The 20127-nt window shown below is 46.5% G+C and overlaps 1 protein-coding gene across 2 annotated transcripts in view; it reads left to right on the top strand.

Moving 5' to 3' along the window:
* The window catches only part of LOC112251656 (rho guanine nucleotide exchange factor 18), a 113519-nt gene that overhangs the window by 27176 nt on the left and 66216 nt on the right, over positions 1–20127 (top strand). The window lies entirely within an intron of this gene.

The raw sequence follows: 20127 nt of genomic DNA, 5'->3' as shown, positions 1-20127 counted from the left end.
TTATTACTAGTAAGGATCCTCTTCCAGGGAAAACTAAATAACTTTCATAAGAAATCCCTTCACTATCGCAATCTGTGTGGCGGTTTCTCCCTTAATAAAGATAACACAAGGCCTTGCATTCTTCAGGGCAGGCTTATATTGAGGAGTGTCTGCTAGCTTGCTGCCTGTTGCCTCCACCTCTCTTGTTGTGGTGGGTCATGGAATTTAGAATGTCAACCAAGTGACCACGGTCACTGTTTTATAATTGTTTGAATAGCAAACATTTGGTTAAAAAAAAAAAAAAAAGCGGTATTTTTTTCCTCCGTCTCCTGTGTTGGTTCGCCAGCGTGGCCTGTTTTGGTAAGACATTGGGGGGGCATGTATTTTATTATACTCCTTTGTTACAACACCTCGCTGAAACAAAGTTTCATCACGTTGCAAAGAGTCCATGTTACCGCGGAAACAGACTCAACCTCCCCTTTGTCTGAATACCAAGCTGTCTTCAGTCAGCTGTTCGTTCAAAAACACAACCTTCTTCTAAAACTGGGTAGTTTGGTCTCCTTATATTGTCTGTTTGCCGTGAACCAGGCTTTAACTTTGGTGCTTTTGGGTAAAGTTTGTTGACTTAAATATGTAAAACTTAAATAAATAAAAATACATATGTATTAAAACGGTTAATGACAGTTATATTATTTTAATGATGCTAATTTTATTTTTAATGACTGTCTTCATGAATAATTGTCAATTTACACTATTATACAATGACCGTTTCAGCCGTAGTGGTAGCTCCTGTCTCCAGGGCTGTGTTTCTGTACAAAGCTGACTTGCATAGTTAAATAAAGGTAAAATAAAATAAAATAAAGTCAGTTGGTCATTAGTGCTGAGTGATTAATTGACCTTTTGGTTTTTTATTTTATTTTTTTAAACAACTAACTGACCAATGTACGTTCAAATTATTTGAATTCCATTTCATTTTTTTTCTTCTGTGAGCTCAATGCGCATATTGCACAGTTTCTGTAGTGAGAAATCCGATCAAGCCCGAACTATGCGATGTTGTAGTTTCCAACAGGCCAATATTCTACATAGTTTAGAGCAGAAAACGTGCTATTTAACTACAATGACCATAAACCATTGCGCGCCTACTGGGTCTGTTTGTTTCTTTTACACCTACTACGTAAGAGAGAAGAACGCATGATAGAGGGATACAGAGCAGTTGCTTCGCGAGGCATCTCTACCTGAAAATACATCATCTAAGTCATTGATGGCCTAGTTGGTATTCAGCAGTCATAAAAGTATGCCTTATTTACTTTGAATAACTACTAAAATAGGGATTTTTGTCAGGCAGCAGCTTTCTAGAGAACAGTTGACTTAGAATGAAATAGTCATAAAACAAATAATATACACACCTAAAATATTTGAAAATAAAGTACTCTGAATAAATGATGCTTAATAAGTGATAAGCAGTAATGGGCAGTCACTACCAACATGGGGCTTTTATTAATTGTTTTCTGTGTTTTGGAATCCAACCCACAATGCATTGTGCATTTAACTCCCCCAAAAAAAAAATATTTAGACTTTTTTTAATAATCAAACCGTCCTCAAAACACATCGCTCGCACTGTCGGTCAAGTATGCAGCACTATGCACTTGGCTGCACCCTCAGTTGCTATCCTGTGTTCACTGCTGGGCCAGCCAACAGGTGGAAGGGAGGGTGTGGTGACTGACTGGCTGAATCAAATAAAATACAATGTTATTTGTCTCTCGCTTTGTACATTTCAAGTGTAGACTAACAGTGAAATGCTTAGAAATAACACGCACAGAAGAGATCTACCCCTTCTTTGACTGCCGTTCAATGAAAGTGACAGATCTATAACACACATTTCTATGTGAATTTGATTGAGTTGCCCAAAAAGTTATATATAACAGCTTTGAAGATAAACAAAAGAATACATAGTGACACGAGGAATAAATAAACAGTGAATAACTAACGAGTAAAATAACATGGCTATATACAGGGAGTAGCAGTACCCAGTCGATGTGCAGGGGTACGAGGTAATAACATGGCTATATACAGGGAGTAGCAGTACGAGGTAATAACATGGCTATATACGGGGAGTAGCAGTACCCAGTCGATGTGCAGGGGTACGAGGTAATAACATGGCTATATACAGGAAGTACTAGTACTGAGTCGATGTGCAGGGGTACGAGGTAATAACATGGCTATATACAGGGAGTAGCAGTACCCAGTCGATGTGCAGGGGTACGAGGTAATAACATGGCTATATACAGGGAGTAGCAGTACGAGGTAATAACATGGCTATATACGGGGAGTAGCAGTACCCAGTCGATGTGCAGGGGTACGAGGTAATAACATGGCTATATACGGGGAGTAGCAGTACCCAGACGATGTGCAGGGGTACGAGGTAATAACATGGCTATATACTGGGAGTAGTAGTACCCAGTCGATGTGCAGGGGTACGAGGTAATAACATGGCTATATACAGGAAGTACTAGTACTGAGTCGATGTGCAGGGGTACGAGGTAATAACATGGCTATATACAGGGAGTAGCAGTACTGAGTCCATGTGCAGGGGTACGAGGTAATAACATGGCTATATACAGGGAGTAGCAGTACTGAGTCCATGTGCAGGGGTACGAGGTAATAACATGGCTATATACGGGGAGAAGCAGTACCCAGTCGATGTGCAGGGGTACGAGGTAATAACATGGCTATATACGGGGAGTAGCAGTAGCAGTACCCAGTCGATGTGCAGGGGTACGAGGTAATAACATGGCTATATACGGGGAGTAGCAGTACCCAGTCGATGTGCAGGGGTACGAGGTAATAACATGGCTATATACGGGGAGTAGCAGTACCTAGTCGATGTGCAGGGGTACGAGGTAATAACATGGCTATATACAGGAAGTACTAGTACTGAGTCCATGTGCAGGGGTACGAGGTAATAACATGGCTATATACAGGGAGTAGCAGTACCTAGTCGATGTGCAGGGGTACGAGGTAATAACATGGCTATATACAGGGAGTAGCAGTACCTAGTCGATGTGCAGGGGTACGAGGTAATAACATGGCTATATACAGGGAGTAGCAGTACCTAGTCGATGTGCAGGGGTACGAGGTAATAACATGGCTATATACAGGAGTAGCAGTACTGAGTCCATGTGCAGGGGTACGAGGTAATAACATGGCTATATACAGGGAGTAGCAGTACCCAGTCGATGTGCAGGGGTACGAGGTAATAACATGGCTATATACAGGGAGTAGCAGTACCTAGTCGATGTGCAGGGGTACGAGGTAATAATATGAGTGGGTGTCAGTGTGTGTGTGTGGGTTAGGGTGTCAGTGTGGTTTGTGTGGTTTGGGGTGTCAGTGTTTGGGGTGTCAGTGTGTGTGGGTTGGGGTGTCAGTGTGTGTGGGTTGGGGTGTCAGTGTGTGTGGGTTGGGGTGTCAGTGTGTGTGGGTTGGGGTGTCAGTGTGTGTGGGTTGGGGTGTCAGTGTGTGTGTGTGTGTGTGGGTTGGGGTGTGTGTGTGTGGGTTGGGGTGTCAGTGTGTGTGTGGGTTGGGGTGTCAGTGTGTGTGTGGGTTGGGGTGTCAGTGTGTGTGTGGGTTGGGGTGTCAGTGGGTGTGGTGTGTGTGCAGTGCAAGAGTTGAAGAATAAAGGGTCAATACAGGTCCGGGTAGCCATTTGATTTAGCTATTTAGCAGTCTTGTTTAGTAGTCTTGTTTAGTAGTCTTGTTTAGCAGTCTTATGGCTTGGGGGTAGAATCTGTTCAGGGTCCTATTGGTTCCAGACTTGGTGCGCTGGCTGGCTGACTGACTGACTGGCTGGCTGGCTGTTCAGTGTTGGCTCACTATCGGCCCCTCACCACACCATTACTGAATCATTCTTGCTAACCCTGTCTGGCAGGCCTTTTCAGCTGCTGAGTACCCTGGTACTCACTCAGCTATTGCCAAATACAGACCGAGCTGAACCCTGATGGGTCAACTCTGACCCGAGCTGAACCCTGACCCTGACATAATACATTTATCCCCACCACAACTGACATTACACATTTACAGTTGAAGTCGGAAGTTTACATACATCTTAGCCAAGTACATTTAAACCCAGTTTTTCACAATTCCTGACATTTAATCCTAGTAAAAACTCCCTGTTTTAGGTCAGTTAGGATCACCACATTATTTTAAGAATGTGAAATGTCAGAATAATAGTAGAGAATTATTTCTTTCAGCCTTTATTTCTTTCATCACATTCCCAGTGGGTCAGAAGTTTACATACGCTCAATTAGTATTTGGTAGCATTGCCTTTTAAATTGTTTAACTTGGGTCAAACGTTTTGGGTAGCCTTCCACAAGCTTCCCACAATAAGTTGGGTGAATTTTGGCCCATTCCTCCTGACAGCTGGTGTAACTGAGTCAGGTTTGTAGGCCTCCTTGCTCGTACACTCTTTTTTTGGTTCTTCCCTTCACATTTCCTTTAGGATTGAGGTCAGGGCTTTGTGATGGCCACTCCAATACTTTGACTTGGTTATCCTTAAGCCATTTTGCCACAACTTTGGAAGTATGCTTGGGGTCATTGTCCATTTGGAAGACTCATTTGCGACCAAGCTTTAACTTCCTGACTGATGTCTTCAGATGTTGCTTCAATATATCCACATAATTGTCCATCCTTATGATGCCATCTATTTTGTGAAGTGCACCAGTCCCTCCTCAGCAAAGCACCCCCACAACATGATGCTGCCACCCCTGTGCTTCATGGTTGGGATTGTGTTCTTCGGTTTGCAAGCCACCCCCTTTTTCCTACAAACATAACTATGGTCATTATGGCCAAACAGTTCTATTTTTGTTTCATCAGACCAGAGGACATTTCTCCAAAAAGTACAATCTTTGTCCCCATGTGCAGTTGCAAACAGTAGTCTGGCTTTTTATGGCAGTTTTGGGGCTGTGGCTTCTTCCTTGCTGAGCGGTCTTTCAGGTTAAGTCGATATCGGACATCTTCACAAGGTCCTTTGCTATTGTTCTGGGATTGATTTGCACTTTTCACACCAAAGTACGTTCATCTCTAGGAGACAGAATGCGTCTCCTTCCTGAGCGGTATGATGGCTGCGTGGTCCTATGGTGTTTATACTTGTGTACTATTGTTTGTACAGATGAACGTGGTACCTTCAGGCGTTTGGAAATTGCTCCCAAGGATGAACCAGACTTGTGGAGGTCTACAATTTATTTTCTGAGGTCTTGGCTGATTTCTTTTGACTTTCCCATGATGTCAAGCAAAGAGGCCCTGAGTTTGAAGGTAGACCTTGAAATACATCCACAGGTACACCTCCAATTGACTCAAATGATGTCAGTTAGCTTATCAGAAGCTTCTAAAGGTATGATGTCTTTTTTTCTGGAATTTTCCAAGCTGTTTAAAGTAGAGGTTGACCGATTAATTGGAATGGCCAATTAATTTGGGCCGATTTCAAGTTTTTATAACAATCGGAAATCGGTATTTTTGGACACCGATTTGGCTGATTTATTTATTTAAATAAAAATTGTACACCTTTTATTTAACTAGGCAAGTCAGTTAAGAACACATTCTTAACTGCCTTGTTCAGGGGCAGAACAACAGATTTTTACCTTGTCAGCTCGGGGATTCAATCTTGCAACCTTAAAGTTAACTAGTCCAACACTCTAACCACCTGATTACATTGCACTCCACGAGGAGCCTGCCTGTTACGCGAATGCAGTAAGCCAAGGTAAGTTGCTAGCTAGCATTAAACGTATCTTTATAAAGACAATCAATCGTAATCACTAGTTAACTACACATGGTTGATGATATTACCAGTTTATCTAGCGTGTCCTGCGTTGCATATCATCGATGTGGTGCGTATTCGTGAAAAGGACTGGCGTTGCTCCAATGTGTACCTAAACATCAATGCCTTTCTTAAAATCAATACACAGAAGTATATATTTTTAAACCTGCATATTTATCTAAAAAAAATCCAGGTTAGCAGGCAATAATAACCAGGTGAAATTGTGTCACTTCTCTTGCGTTCATTGCACGCAGAGTCAGTGTATATGCAACAGTTTGGGCCGCCTAATTGTACATAATTATGACATAACATTGAAGGTTGTGCAATGTAACAGGAATATTTAGACTTATGGATGCCACCCGTTAGATAAAATACGGAACGGTTCCGGATTCGACCATATTAATGACCTAAGGCTCGTATTTCTGTGTGTTATTATGTTATAACTAAGTCTATGATTTGATAGAGCAGTCTGACTGAGCGGTGGTAGGCACCAGCAGGCTCGTAAGCATTCATTCAAACAGCACTTTCGTGCGTTTGACAGCAGCTCTTCGCAATGCTTCAAGCATTGCGCTGTTTATGACTTCAAGCCTATCAACTCCCGAGATTAGGCTGGTGTAACCGATGTGAAATGGCTAGCTAGTTAGCAGGGTGCGCGCTAATAGTGTTTCAAACTTCACTCGCTCTGACACTTGGAGTAGTTATTCCCCTTGCTCTGCAAGGGCCGCGGATTTTGTGGAGCGATGGGTAACGCTGCTTCGAGGGTGGCTGTTGTCGATGTGTTCCTGGTTCGAGCCCAGGTAGGAGCGAGGAGAGGGACGGAAGCTATACTGTTACACTGGCAATACTAAAGTGCCTATAAGAACATCCAACAGTCAAAGGTTAATGAAATACAAATGGTATAGAGGGAAATGGTCCTATAATTCCTATAATAACTACAACCTAAAACTTCTTACCTGGGAATATTGAAGGCTCATGTTAAAAGGAACCACCAGCTTTCATATGTTCTCATGTTCTGAGCAAGGAACTTAAACGTTAGCTTTCTTACATGGCACATATTGCACTTTTACTTTCTTCTCCAACACTTTGTTTTTGCACTATTTAAACCAAATTGAACATGTTTCATTATTTATTTGAGGCTAAATTGATTTTATTGATGTATTATATTAAGTTAAAATAAGTGTTCATTCAGTATTGTTAAATAAATAAAATAAGCCGATACCGATTAATCGGCCTATTTGTTTTATTTTTGGTCCTCCAATAATCGGTATTGGCGTCGAAATATGATAATCAGTCCACCTCTAGTTTAAAGGCACAGTCAACTTAAACTTCTGACCCACTGGAATTGTGATACAGTGAATTATAAGTGAAATAATCTGTCTGTAAACAATTGTTGGAAAAATGACTTGTTTCATGCACAAAGTAGATGTCCTAACCGACTTGCCAAAATTATAGTTTGTTAACAAGAAAATTGTGGAGTGGTTGAAAAACGAGTTTTAATGACTCCAAGTGTATGTAAACTTCCTACTTCAACTGTATCCCCACCACAGCTGACATCACACATGTATCCCCACCACAGCTGACATCACACATGTATCCCCACCACAGCTGACATCACACATGTATCCCCACCACAGCTGACATCACACATGTATCCCCACCACAGCTGACATCACACATGTTCCCCTCCACAGCTGACATCACACATCACACATGTATCCCCACCACAGTGACATCACACATGTATCCCCACCACAGCTGACATCACACATGTATCCCCACCACAGCTGACATCACACATGTATCCCCACCACAGCTGACATCACACATGTATCCCCACCACAGCTGACATCACACATGTATCCCCACCACAGCTGACATCACACATGTATCCCCATCACACATGTATCCCCACCACAGCTGACATCACACATGTATCCCCACCACAGCTGACATCACACATGTATCCCCACCACAGCTGACATCACACATGTATCCCCACCACAGCTGACATCACACATGTATCCCCACCACAGCTGACATCACACATGTATCCCCACCACAGCTGACATCACACATGTATCCCCACCACAGCTGACATCACACATGTATCCCCACCACAGCTGACATCACACATGTATCCCCACCACAGCTGACATCACACATGTATCCCCACCACCATCACACACAGCTGACATCACACATGTATCCCCACCACAGCTGACATCACACATGTATCCCCACCACAGCTGACATCACACATGTATCCCCACCACAGCTGACATCACACATGTATCCCCACCACAGCTGACATCACACATGTATCCCCACCACAGCTGACATCACACATGTATCCCCACCACAGCTGACATCACACATGTATCCCCACCACAGCTGACATCACACATGTATCCCCACCACAGCTGACATCACACATGTTCCCCTCCACAGCTGACATCACACCACCACAGCTGACATCACACATGTATCCCCACCACATGACATCACACCACCACAGCTGACATCACACATGTATCCCCACCACAGCTGACATCACACATGTATCCCCACCACAGCTGACATCACACATGTATCCCCACCACAGCTGACATCACACATGTATCCCCACCACAGCTGACATCACACATGTATCCCCACCACAGCTGACATCACACATGTATCCCCAGCTGACATCACACATGTATCCCCACCACAGCTGACATCACACATGTATCCCCACCACAGCTGACATCACACATGTATCCCCACCACAGCTGACATCACACATGTATCCCCCTCCACAGCTGACATCACACATGTATCCCCACCACAGCTGACATCACACATGTATCCCCACCACAGCTGACATCACACATGTATCCCCACCACAGCTGACATCACACATCCCCACCACAGCTGACATCACACATGTATCCCCACCACAGCTGACATCACACATGTATCCCCACCACAGCTGACATCACACATGTATCCCCACCACAGCTGACATCACACATGTATCCCCACCACAGCTGACATCACACATGTATCCCCACCACAGCTGACATCACACATGTATCCCCACCACAGCTGACATCACACATGTATCCCCACCACAGCTGACATCACACATCCCCACCACAGCTGACATCACACATGTATCCCCACCACAGCTGACATCACACATGTATCCCCACCACAGCTGACCACCACAGCTGACATCACACATGTATCCCCACCACAGCTGACATCACACATGTATCCCCACCACAGCTGACATCACACATGTATCCCCACCACAGCTGACATCACACATGTATCCCCACCACAGCTGACATCACACATGTATCCCCACCACAGCTGACATCACACATGTATCCCCACCACAGCTGACATCACACATGTATCCCCACCACAGCTGACATCACACATGTATCCCCACCACAGCTGACATCACACATGTATCCCCACCACAGCTGACATCACACATGTATCCCCACCACAGCTGACATCACACATGTATCCCCCCCAGCTGACATCACACAGCTGACATCACACATGTATCCCCACCACAGCTGACATCACACATGTATCCCCACCACAGCTGACATCACACATGTATCCCCACCACAGCTGACATCACACATGTATCCCCACCACAGCTGACATCACACATGTATCCCCACCACAGCTGACATCACACATGTATCCCCACCACAGCTGACATCACACATGTATCCCCACCACAGCTGACATCACACATGTATCATCCCACCACAGCTGACATCACACATGTATCCCCACCACAGCTGACATCACACATGTATCCCCACCACAGCTGACATCACACATGTATCCCCACCACAGCTGACATCACACATGTATCCCCACCACAGCTGACATCACACATGTATCCCCACCACAGCTGACATCACACATGTATCCCCACCACAGCTGACATCACACATGTATCCCCACCACAGCTGACATCACACATGTATCCCCACCACAGCTGACATCACACATGTATCCCCACCACAGCTGACATCACACATGTATCCCCACCACAGCTGACATCACACATGTATCCCCACCACAGCTGACATCACACATGTATCCCCACCACAGCTGACATCACACATGTATCCCCACCACAGCTGACATCACACATGTATCCCCACCACAGCTGACATCACACATGTATCCCCACCACAGCTGACATCACACATGTATCCCCACCACAGCTGACATCACACATGTATCCCCCACAGCTGACATCACACATGTACATCACACATGTATCCCCACCACAGCTGACATCACACATGTATCCCCACCACAGCTGACATCACACATGTATCCCCACCACAGCTGACATCACACATGTATCCCCACCACAGCTGACATCACACATGTATCCCCACCACAGCTGACATCACACATGTATCCCCACCACAGCTGACATCACACATGTATCCCCACCACAGCTGACATCACACATGTATCCCCTCCACAGCTGACATCACACATGTATCCCCACCACAGCTGACATCACACATGTATCCCCACCACAGCTGACATCACACATGTATCCCCACCACAGCTGACATCACACATGTATCCCCACCACAGCTGACATCACACATGTATCCCCACCACAGCTGACATCACACATGTATCCCCACCACAGCTGACATCACACATGTATCCCCACCACAGCTGACATCACACATGTATCCCCACCACAGCTGACATCACACATGTATCCCCACCACATGTATCCCCACCACAGCTGACATCACACATGTATCCCCACCACAGCTGACATCACACATGTATCCCCACCACAGCTGACATCACACATGTATCCCCACCACAGCTGACATCACACATGTATCCCCACCACAGCTGACATCACACATGTATCCCCACCACAGCTGACATCACACATGTATCCCCACCACAGCTGACATCACACATGTATCCCCACCACATGACATCCACACCACAGCTGACATCACACATGTATCCCCACCACAGCTGACATCACACATGTATCCCCACCACAGCTGACATCACACATGTATCCCCACCACAGCTGACATCACACATGTATCCCCACCACATCCCACATCCCCACCACAGCTGACATCACACATGTATCCCCACCACAGCTGACATCACACATGTATCCCCACCACAGCTGACACACATGTATCCCCACCACAGCTGACATCACCACAGCTGACATCACACATGTATCCCCCACAGCTGACATCACACCACAGTATCCCCACCACATCTGACACATGTATCCCCACCACAGCTGACATCACACATGTATCCCCACCACAGCTGACATCACACATGTATCCCCACCACAGCTGACATCACACATGTATCCCCCACAGCTGACATCACACATGTATCCCCTCCACAGCTGACATCACACATGTATCCCCACCACAGCTGACATCACACATGTATCCCCACCACAGCTGACATCACACATGTATCCCCACCACAGCTGACATCACACATGTATCCCCACCACAGCTGACATCACACATGTATCCCCACCACAGCTGACATCACACATGTATCCCCACCACAGCTGACATCACACATGTATCCCCACCACAGCTGACATCACACATGTATCCCCACCACAGCTGACATCACACATGTATCCCCACCACAGCTGACATCACACATGTATCCCCACCACAGCTGACATCACACATGTATCCCCACCACAGCTGACATCACACATGTATCCCCACCACAGCTGACATCACACATGTATCCCCACCACAGCTGACATCACACATGTATCCCCACCACAGCTGACATCACACATGTATCCCCACCACAGCTGACATCACACATGTATCCCCACCACAGCTGACATCACACATGTATCCCCACCACATGACATCACACATGTATCCCACTCCACAGCTGACATCACACATGTATCCCCACCACAGCTGACATCACACATGTATCCCCACCACCCCACCACAGCTGACATCACACATGTATCCCCACCACAGCTGACATCACACATGTATCCCCACCACAGCTGACATCACACATGTATCCAGCTGACACCACAGCTGTATCCCCACCACAGCTGACACACATCCACAGCTGACATCACACCCCACCACAGCTGACATCACACATGTATCCCCACCACAGCTGACATCACACATGTATCCCCACCACAGCTGACATCACACATGTATCCCCACCACAGCTGACATCACACATGTATCCCCACCACAGCTGACATCACACATGTATCCCCACCACAGCTGACATCACACATGTATCCCCACCACAGCTGACATCACACATGTATCCCCATGTATCCCCACAGCTGACATCACACATGTATCCCAGCTGACATCACACATGTATCCCCACCACTGACATCACACATGTATCCCCACCACAGCTGACATCACACATGTATCCCCACCACAGCTGACATCACACATGTATCCCCACCACAGCTGACATCACACATGTATCCCCACCACAGCTGACATCACACATGTATCCCCACCACAGCTGACATCACACATGTATCCACAGCTGACATCACACATGTATCCCCACCACAGCTGACATCACACATGTATCCCCACCACAGCTGACATCACACATGTATCCCCACCACAGCTGACATCACACATGTATCCCCACCACACCATCACACATGCTCCCCACCACATCATCACACATGTATCCCCACCACAGCTGACATCACACATGTATCCCCACCACAGCTGACATCACACATGTATCCCCACCACAGCTGACATCACACATGTATCCCCACCACAGCTGACATCACACAGCACCACAGCTGACATCACACATGTATCCCCACCACAGCTGACATCACACATGTATCCCCACCACAGCTGACATCACACATGTATCCCCACCACAGCTGACATCACACATGTATCCCCACCACAGCTGACATCACACATGTATCCCCACCACAGCTGACATCACACATGTATCCCCACCACAGCTGACATCACACATGTATCCCCACCACAGCTGACATCACACATGTATCCCCACCACAGCTGACATCACACATGTATCCCCACCACAGCTGACATCACACATGTATCCCCACCACAGCTGACATCACACATGTATCCCCACCACAGCTGACATCACACATGTATCCCCCCAGCCACAGCTGACATCACACATGTATCCCCACCACAGCTGACATCACACATGTATCCCCACCACAGCTGACATCACACATGTATCCCCACCACAGCTGACATCACACATGTATCCCCACCACAGCTGACATCACACATGTATCCCCACCACAGCTGACACATGTATCCCCACCACTGACATCACACATGTATCCCCACCACAGCTGACATCACACATGTATCCCCACCACAGCTGACATCACACATGTATCCCCACCACAGCTGACATCACACATGTATCCCCACCACAGCTGACATCACACATGTATCCCCACCACAGCTGACATCACACATGTATCCCCACCACAGCTGACATCACACATGTATCCCCACCACAGCTGACATCACACATGTATCCCCACCACAGCTGACATCACACATGTATCCCCACCACAGCTGACATCACACATGTATCCCCACCACAGCTGACATCACACATGTATCCCCACCACAGCTGACATCACACATGTATCCCCACCACAGCTGACATCACACATGTATCCCCACCACAGCTGACATCACACATGTATCCCCACCACAGCTGACATCACACATGTATCCCCACCACAGCTGACATCACACATGTATCCCCACCACAGCTGACATCACACATGTATCCCCACCACAGCTGACATCACACATGTATCCCCACCACAGCTGACATCACACATGTATCCCCACCACAGCTGACATCACACATGTATCCCCACCACAGCTGACATCACACATGTATCCCCACCACAGCTGACATCACACATGTATCCCCACCACAGCTGACATCACACATGTATCCCTCCACAGCTGACATCACACATGTATCCCCACAGCTGACATCACATGTATCCCCACCACAGCTGACATCACACATGTATCCCCACCACAGCTGACATCACACATGTATCCCCACCACAGCTGACATCACACATGTATCCACCACAGCTGACATCACACATGTATCCCCACCACAGCTGACATCACACATGTATCCCCACCACAGCTGACATCACACATGTATCCCCACCACAGCTGACATCACACATGTATCCCCACCACAGCTGACATCACACATGTATCCCCACCACAGCTGACATCACACATGTATCCCCCACCATCAGCATGACATCATCACATGTATCCCACCACAGCTGACATCACACATGTATCCCCTCCACAGCTGACATCACACATGTATCCCCACCACAGCTGACATCATCACCACAGCTGACATCACCCACCACAGCTGACATCACACATGTATCCCCTCCACAGCTGACATCACACATGTATCCCCACCACAGCTGACATCACACATGTATCCCCACCACAGCTGACATCACACATGTATCCCCACCACAGCTGACATCACACATGTATCCCTCCACAGCTGACATCACACATGTATCCCTCCACAGCTGACATCACACATGTATCCCCACCACAGCTGACATCACACATGTATCCCCACCACAGCTGACATCACACATGTATCCCTCCACAGCTGACATCACACATGTATCCCCACCACAGCTGACATCACACATGTATCCCCACCACAGCATGACATCACACATGTATCCCCACCACAGCTGACATCACACATGTATCCCCACCACAGCTGACATCACACATGTATCCCCACCACAGCTGACATCACACATGTATCCCCACCACAGCTGACATCACACATGTATCCCCACCACAGCTGACATCACACATGTATCCCCACCACAGCTGACATCACACATGTATCCCCACCACAGCTGACATCACACATGTATCCCCACCACAGCTGACATCACACATGTATCCCCACCACAGCTGACATCACACATGTATCCCCACCACAGCTGACATCACACATGTATCCCCACCACAGCTGACATCACACATGTATCCCCACCACAGCTGACATCACACATGTATCCCCACCACAGCTGACATCACACACATCACACCACACAGCTGACATCACACATGTATCCCCACCACAGCTGACATCACACATGTATCCCCACCACAGCTGACATCACACATGTATCCCCACCACAGCTGACATCACACATGTATCCCCACCACAGCTGACATCACACATGTATCCCCACCACAGCTGACATCACACATGTATCCCCACCACAGCTGACATCACACATGTATCCCCACCACAGCTGACATCACACATGTATCCCCACCACAGCTGACATCACACATGTATCCCCACCACAGCTGACATCACACATGTATCCCCACCACAGCTGACATCACACATGTATCCCCACCACAGCTCCCCACCTGACATCACATGCTGCTGACATCACACATGTATCCCCACCACAGCTGACATCACACATGTATCCCCACCACAGCTGACATCACACATGTATCCCCACAGCTGACATCACACATGTATCCCCACCACAGCTGACATCACACATGTATCCCCACCACAGCTGACATCACACATGTATCCCCACCACAGCTGACATCACACATGTATCCCCACCACAGCTGACATCACACATGTATCCCCACCACAGCTGACATCACACATGTATCCCCACCACAGCTGACATCACACATGTATCCCCACCACAGCTGACATCACACATGTATCCCCACCACAGCTGACATCACACATGTATCCCCACCACAGCTGACATCACACATGTATCCCCACCACAGCTGACATCACACATGTATCCCCACCACAGCTGACATCACCATGTATCCCCACCACAGCTGACATCACACATGTATCCCCACCACAGCTGACATCACACATGTATCCCCACCACAGCTGACATCACACATGTATCCCCACCACATGACATCACACATGTATCCCCACCACAGCTGACATCACACATGTATCCCCACCACAGCTGACATCACACATGTATCCCCACCACAGCTGACATCACACATGTATCCCCACCACAGCTGACATCACACATGTATCCCCACCACAGCTGACATCACACATGTATCCACAGCTGACATCACACATGTATCCCCACCACAGCTGACATCACACATGTATCCCCACCACAGCTGACATCACACATGTATCCCCACCACAGCTGACATCACACATGTATCCCCACCACAGCTGACATCACACATGTATCCCCACCACAGCTGACATCACACATCCCCACCACAGCTGACATCACCCCACCACAGCTGACATCACACATGTATCCCCACCACAGCTGACATCACACATGTATCCCCACCACAGCTGACATCACACATGTATCCCCACCACAGCTGACATCACACATGTATCCCCACCACAGCTGACATCACACATGTATCCCCACCACAGCTGACATCACACATGTACCCAGCTGACATCACACAGCATCCCATCCCACCACAGCTGACATCACACATGTATCCCCACCACAGCTGACATCACACATGTATCCCCACCACCTGACCACAGTATCCCCACCACAGCTGACATCACACATGTATCCCCACCACAGCTGACATCACACATGTATCCCCACCACAGCTGACATCACACATGTTTCCCCTCCACAGCTGACATCACACATGTATCCCCACCACAGCTGACATCACACATGTATCCCCACCACAGCTGACATCACACATGTATCCCCACCACAGCTGACATCACACATGTATCCCCACCACAGCTGACATTACAGAGGACCTGCTTCCTTTTTTCCATTTGGAGGTGTAGTTAAACTTTATTTTTTATTTTATTTTTTAAACTCAGTATTACATGGCAGAAATACAATTTGATATACACATTAAATGGTACTCAGACATATCTGTTATACATGATTTGATATATGGTATTTTGGGTCCTGACTATTGCAGATCGTGAGCTTTTAATCCCACCCCTCTGCTACTCTCAGCCTATCCCACCCCTCTGCTACTCTCAGCCTATCCCACCCTTCTGCTACTCTCAGCCTATCCCACCCCTCTGCTACTCTCAGCCTATCCCACCCCTCTGCTACTCTCAGCCTATCCCACCCCTCTGCTACTCTCAGCCTATCCACCCCTCTGCTACTCTCAGCCTATCCCACCCTCTGCTACTCTCAGCCTATCCCACCCCTCTGCTACTCTCAGCCTATCCCACCCTCTGCTACTCTCAGCCTATCCCACCCCTCTGCTACTCTCAGCCTATCCCACCCCTCTGCTACTCTCAGCCTATCCCACCCCTCTGCTACTCTCAGCCTATCCCACCCTTCTGCTACTCTCAGCCTATCCCACCCCTCTGCTACTCTCAGCCTATCCCACCCCTCCACTACTCAGCCTATCCCACCCAGCGCCGTAGACTGCCCTATCCTGTTTCCACATTTTAAGTTACTTATTCGCAATTTCATTAAAAACACATTTTTCCTCATCAATCTACACACAATAAATACCCCATATACCCCATCTTTGTACTTTGCTCTGATCATCTTTCCCTCGATCCTGACTAGTCTCCCAGTCCCTGCCGCTGAAAAACATCCCCACAGCATGATGCTGCCACCACCATACTTCACTGTAAGGATGGTGCCAGTTTTCCTCCAGACATGATGCTTGGCATTCATGCAAAAGAGTTCAACCTTGGTTTCATCAGACCAGAGAATCTTGTTTCTCATGGTCTGAGAGTCCTTTAGGTGCATTTTGGCAAGCTCCAAGCGGGCTTTCAGGTGCCTTTTACTGAAGAGTGGATTCTGTCTGGCCACTCTACCATAAATGCCTGTCGTGACGTGACTCATGAATGCGATCATCAAATCAATTAACTGTTTAAAACGAAGATTAAATGAATCATGTAACAATTAACTCATTAGCAATCTTGGGGCACCACGGAAAAGGTTTATTTAATGAGTTATCGTTTCCTGAATTAACTCACAGATATCAGAATATATCATCTTAGGCCTCCATTCATTACTATTACCTCATATCAGTCTCATTCTGAATGTCGTATAATCTGTTAAATCTGCACCAACACTAGTCTACATGATGACTTAGCGATACACAAATTGGCTTAATTATTTATTTACGAACTAAATAATCACACAGAATTACATAAACCAACACACACACACAGGATAGATTATACATTGGTTACTACATAATGCAATGAGAAGTGAACTAACCCGATTTGACGGCTGGTTACACAATGAAAAGTGGTGGGGAAGAGAGCGGGAGAAGGAGAGACAAAGGAATTCAACCATCGTACATACAGTTGAATAATACACTCATCGTTTATGTGGATATTTCGCACCCTAACAACCACTCATTCGGATTTAGAATTGCAATGTACATATTTACGCTTGTATGTCTGTCATCTCTCTCTGTTGAAATCGCCCGATCAGTCTGTGACGAATAGTTAGACAGAAAGTCTCTGGTTGTGTAAGTTTCTGGTTGTCCACCGGAGGTCACCATCTCCTTAGTCGTTGTTGTAGGTTTCCTTTGTTCTGGAAGTGTTTGTTTTAGAATTGATACATCAGACGTTCCAATGGTCGTTTGATAGAGAAATGTTCGGGTTTGTTATTTTCTCGTCTTCGGTTGAGTGTCCTAGACTACGTTACATGCAGAGCTGCAGGCGGTGCATGTCTAGTCTTCTCTGTTGAGTTAGAGGGTCTTACTATTTTCTGGTATGGTAGAGGAACTATTTTACACGTGTAGTCACAGCTCCACGCTTTCTGGTCTAGTAGTTTTAAACCATTTGTGATGTCCGGCTTACCGTCCATGTACTGGTCTAATGTACATTTCATTAGGAGTCCTTTTATGAACACACTGGAAAAAGGGGTGTTCCATCCTTTTGGCATAATGTCTGTGTTCACGTCAGCATGGTTACTGACTGGGTAAAACTTTACATGAAAAATAATTCTCATTTACAAGGCAAAAATCACATTTTATCTTCTGACAGTTTCATATTTAATCATATACGTTTTACAACATTTAGATGTAACTCTGACATATACATTGTGAAAGCTCTTAAAGTTACTATGTTTCCGTATATAACGTCTTTAATGGTATCACAAATGATACAACATAATCATTGTTTGGATCCCCACCGACCATTTCCCACATTCTTTATGTGTTAGGAGTATTGTTTCATTATCCACTTTTCGATGTTGAAGTTCTTTGGGCAAGAATCTCTCTATACCACTCACATTCCAATCTTGGATACTGAGAGCTAGAAACCATTTACGACTGGTTGTTAAGTCATAAAACCAACCCAACTTTTCCCCTCTTCGAGTCTCATAGCAAAGGGTCTGAATACTTATGCAAATAAGGTATTTCTATTTTTTTTGTTTTAATAAATGTGCAAACATATCTAAGTTTGGGGAAAATAGGATATTAATTAGCATGTTTTGTAATGTACTCAATGTTATGTGGACAACTAGAAATACCTAGGTGTCTGGTTAGACTGTAAACTCTCCTTCCAGACTCACATCAAACTTCTCCAATTCAAAGTTAAATCTAGAATTTACTTCCTATTTCGCAACAAAGCATCCTTCACTCATGCTGCCAAACATACCCTTGTAAAACTGACCATCCTACCAATCCTCGACTTTGGTGATGTCATTTACAAAGTAGCCTCCAATACCCTACTCAATAAATTGGATGCAGTCTATCACAGTGCCATCCGTTTTGTCACCAAAGCCCCATATACTACCCACCACTGCGACCTGTACGCTCTCGTTGGTTGGCCCTCGCTTCATACTCGTCGCCAAACCCACTGGCTCCAGGTCATCTACAAGACCCTGCTAGGTAAAGCCCCCCCTTATCTCAGCTCGCTTGTCACCATAGCAGTACCCACCTGTAGCACACGCTCCAGCAGGGATATCTCTCTGGTCACCCCCAAAACCAATTCTTCCGTTGGCCGCCTCTCCTTCCAGTTCTCTGCTGCCAATGACTGGAACGAACTACAAAAATCTCTGAAAGTGGAAACACTTATCTCCCTCACTAGCTTTAAGCACCAGCTCACAGATTACTGCACCTGTACATAGTCCATCTATAATTTAGCCCAAACTACCTCTCCCCCTACTGTATTTATTTATTTAGCTCCTTTGCACCCCATTATTTCTATCTCTACTTTGCACATTCTTC

This window comes from Oncorhynchus tshawytscha, linkage group LG05 (assembly GCF_018296145.1).
Source record: "Oncorhynchus tshawytscha isolate Ot180627B linkage group LG05, Otsh_v2.0, whole genome shotgun sequence".
NCBI lineage: Eukaryota > Metazoa > Chordata > Actinopteri > Salmoniformes > Salmonidae > Oncorhynchus > Oncorhynchus tshawytscha.
The sequence above is the reverse complement of the archived record's forward strand: the minus strand, read 5'-3'. Positions and strand labels throughout refer to the sequence as shown.